This window comes from Vigna radiata, chromosome 7 (genome assembly GCF_000741045.1).
Source record: "Vigna radiata var. radiata cultivar VC1973A chromosome 7, Vradiata_ver6, whole genome shotgun sequence".
Lineage (NCBI taxonomy): Eukaryota > Viridiplantae > Streptophyta > Magnoliopsida > Fabales > Fabaceae > Vigna > Vigna radiata.
The window spans coordinates 10,671,462-10,676,310 of NC_028357.1; positions in this window are offsets into that span (position 1 = coordinate 10,671,462).

Consider the following 4,849-nt stretch of genomic DNA (forward strand, 5'->3'; position numbering starts at 1 on the left):
ATNNNATATANANNNTANAAAAANAAAAAAACCGTGGGCTNCATTTTTCTAAGAAAAGTTGCAANACCTTTATTCTTAAAAACNAAAGGGACCCGCTGCTTCCAAATAGAAATTGTAAATGGCTGCAGCAGCGTGTAATCAACATCANNGTTCCACTCTTTTTCTAAAATTAAATGCCTCCTTCCAAAATAAATNCNAATGTATAATAAAATAATTACCTTGCCTTGTAANCTGCGTGTTTTAAAACAAAGAAATGTTTGAATCAGCGTGNTCTCATTTCACTTAATCATCACCTNTTTATCTAANGGAATTAATGGATNCCAGCACTTGGGAAATCACCCAANTNTGCCTCAATTGNCAACGTCACCGTACACACCTGNTGGANGTGACTTCTCTTCCTAAATGAGCGGTTGCAGCCACAAGGCAAGGGAAGGCATTAAATCCTTAAATACTGTAACGTGCGGGAAGCTCCTTCTTCAAGAAATTAAATCCCGTGATTGCCTCTTCTTCCAGCTAAATAGAAGTTAATCTTCTCGGTCAGAGTAAAAAAAAGCAAGCTTTGGTTAATAGTGCTACATCCTGGCAACTGTCTGTGTGCTTATTGAATGTAAAATTAAAAGCAATATTGTTTCATCAGTCCAATGCTTGCAAATAGAATGAAATAAAAATCAAAATATGTTTTCCATTCATACATAGTCACCAAGCATCAACATATTTCAAAAAAAGTTGCAGCAGACGGTCTCTAAGGAAAAATGACGACTGGGGAATGTTGGGATCCCTAGGGCCATGTGTCCTCCTTTAAGGATGGGTGGGGTCCACCCTAAAATAAAAGAAAACCCTAGGGTGACAAGTGTTGAGCACATCATAATTTTTTAACAATAACCCAATGCAAAAGTTTGTCTAAAAAGTTTAAACAATTAAAATTATAATACAACTAAAATTTAAAATGTCTAATTTGAGAGTCTTGAATTTATTTTGTCTCCTCCAAATGTCCCAATTTGTGTTTCCAAAATTTTCCCTGAAAATAATAATGCAAATAATTAGCTCAGAAAATTCAAATTAATTAAAATTAGAATTTCCGATCAAATTAAGCATAATTAGGAAAAACGGGAAAATATCGGACAATTAAGCACAATTCCCTGATTAATTCTAGCACAATAAACTAAGTGAAATGAATAAAATATCGACTCATCAATAACACAACCATGTTTGCACAGTTCCACAAATAATAGAGTAAAAAAAGATTTCAAAATCAGAGATAATTCATTTACTCTACAAGTACAACACAAATATCATCAAGCAGATAAAGTATGATATAGAAATTCTCCCCATATAGACTTGCAAGCATACACTCATTAAAACTCTCCCCCTTTGTGCATTAACAAAAATGGAATGCTTGATATTTATGCAGATTTGAAATCAGAGAAGCATCAAACAAATATACAGTTTCAAAATAATATGATGCTCTCTCAATCACAAGTTCATCACAATAACATGTATAAACTCCCCCTGATATGTAGGTGTGTGTGATGAAACATTGTGTAAAGAAGTGATACTCCCCCTGTCATTATGCATGAGTTTCAAAAACAGTTTGATGCACAATGCAGAATATCACAAATTAATCACCAGTTTAAGCACATATTTGTATCATTGGTACACAATTCAATCACATATATATGCAATGACACAAATATCAACGATCTAACAGAATTATCTTAATTAAGATATAAAATCATGTAAGCAACAAAGATAATAGCATATTATAAATGATTTAAGGCAGTCAGTAAGGATAGAAACAAATTCCAGTATCAGAATTTTTTAACCCAATTTAGAAGCAGTCGAATGCATTAAATCATCAGTCGAATGCATTGCTTTTCCAAATGTTGAATTCCAATTGTATATGTCCAAAGCAATGTCCTTCCAGCAAAACCTTTCAACAACCTTTTCCAGATCAAGTATAGTGGTTGTGCAAGAATATCATTACATCATATCAGAAGTCAATGTATAAGAATGCATGACAGTTATAGCATAGTTGACTTCAAACACAGCATAGTCGAATTAATCATTTTACATTACTATCATTAAGAATTCCATGTTCATTTCTGATTGTAAAAAATCTTTTTTTGTTCAATGGTTTTGTAAAAATATCAGCCCACTGATGTAATGTATCAACATACTCTATTTTGATTTCACCTTCATTTATATGATCTCTAATAAAATGACGTCTTATTTCAATGTGCTTAGTTTTAGTATGCAAGATCGGATTCTTAGTTAAGTTTATAGCGCTAGTGTTGTCACATTTCAAAGGAATATTTTCTATCTTAATGCCATAGTCCTCTAATTGACTTTTTATCCAAAGAGATTGTGCAAAACAGCTTCCAGCAGCTACGTACTCAACTTCTGTGGTAGATAAAGTCACAATGTTGTTTCTTTGAATGCCAAGAAATCAATGATGAACCAAGTAAACGATATGTGCCACTAGTTCTTTTTGTATCTAGCTTACAACCTCCAAAATCAGAATCATTATATCCATTTAGAAAAAGATTTGAGCCATTTGGATACCATAGTCCAAGGTTCCTAGTACCTTTGAGGTATTTTAAAATTCTTTTAACAGTAGTAAGATGTGATTCTTTAGGAGCAGATTGAAATCTAGCACATAGACAAACACAATGCATTATGTTAGGCCTACTAGCAGTAAGATAAAGTAATGATCCGATCATACCTCAATACATTCTTTGATCTACACTTTTTCCAGCTTTATCTAGATCTAAGTAATAATTAGTTGCCATTGGAGTAGCAACATTTTTGCATTGTGTCATCTTGAATCGTTTTAATAGATCATTGCAGTATTTAGATTGATGGATGAATATGTCGTATGTGGTTTGCTTCACTTGTAGTCCTAGGAAGTATGTCAACTCTCCCATCATAGATATTTCAAACTCTTCCTGCATGACTTTTGAAAACTCTTTGCACAACATAGGATTAGTTGAACGAAAATAATATCATCAACATAAATTTGTACATACAGTTTATCACTATTTGAGCTTTTTATGAAAAGAGTGAAATCAACTTTTCCTCTTGAGTATCCTTTCTTTATAAGAAATTCACTTAATCTTTCATACCATGATCTTGGTGCTTGCTTTAATCCGTATCAGGCCTTTTTGAGCTTGTAAACATGATCAGGGTATTCAAAGTCTTCAAATCCAGGTGGCTGTTCAACATATACCTCTTCCTTGATATAACCATTCAGAAAGGCGCTCTTAACATCCATTTGATATAGCTTGAATTTCATTGTGGATGTGATGAGTCACCATTCTTCACTATACACTTAGCTTTCCACACCATATTTTGTTAATGAATTGTGTTTAATTCTACGTTTTTATCTCATTTTCACTATTTGGGCTGAATTTCAAGACTAATTCTTATTTGGATTAATTTGAATTATTTGGACTTAATTATTTCAATCATTTCGTGCAGGGAAATTACTGTTGAGAGGTTGAGAAATAGTCCATTGAAGATGACCGAACGGTCTGTTGAAGATAATCGAACGGTTTGCTGAAGTCTTTACTGAACGGTTTGTTGAAGTCTTTGACCGAGTGGTCTTGATGTTGCACCGATCACTTGTTCTGAGCCCTTACTGACCGAACGACCTTCCAAGAGCTTGTCCAAACGGTCCTGGAAACACAACAGTTGGCAAGGTGTGCTAGACCAAATGGTCTTTGGGCTTACACTTAATGGCCGAGCATTTCAAATCGAACGGCCAGTTGATGACTAAGACTGAATGGTCTTGGAAGCCCATACCAAACTGAGAATCTACACTGAATGGATGAGCACCACAGACCGAACGGTCTTGTAAAGATTGCATCGCACACTAGTGAACCAACCTACAGAGCAGTGTTGAACCCAACGGTCTGTGGAGACTATACCGAACGGTTTGTTCAAGGGGCCAGAGGAACGCAACAACAGTGTTGGAAGCACATTCTTGGACTTCAAGAGGGTGGCCACATCAATAGTGTAGTCTAATTCTGTTTTAGAAGGGCATTGGGTCATAGTTTAGGACTTTGGGCCCAATTATTGGTCTACTTTAAGGTTAGGCCCACTACGAGGGCATTTTGGTCCTTTGGGTGGTATAAAACCCTAAAAGCAGATTTCTCAAGAGAGCTCTCAACCGCCACTTGCATTGCTCTTTGGGGGAGTTCCTTCTTCTTCCTCCCCATTGGGGGAGGTTTAAGGTTTTAGGTCTTGCTTTCTTTTCTTTTAATGTATTGAACTCACTTTCATTACAATTCCGTGGTTGAATTTGTTGCTGCATGTTGAGTCACTAGCAAGTGTACCAGATCGTGCAAGTAATATAATCGGTAAAGCCTGATATCGTTCTTCCCATAAGACTCGAATGGTTTTCTCGTTCGTGTGAATTAAAATCGTAACACTTGTAAAAAGAAATAATTGTGGTGAATGCATAGACAGAAAATAAACATGCAAAGTATTTGATTCAATTGACGAAAAGAGACTATGGATGAATGGAGTTGTTGGGGGTTTACAATTTCATCCTATCCGCTCCTCTTATCTACTCCTCTTGTTTATTGCGCTTTGTTATCTAATTATTATGCAAACTTTCTTGGCCTACCCTTAACCCGATCCCTCGGCGAAAAGAGCCTATTACTAATTACTGGCTTGCTATCCCTAGCCTGCCCTAGAATTTAATAATGCATTAAGAACAGAAGAAAAAACAATTGATCGTCCTACCCTCTACCCCTAGGTGAGTATTGCTTAATCAAGGAATTTCTCACCAGTTCATGACATTATTGTACGTCCCTGCATCAATAAAGAAAAACAACAATTATCAAAT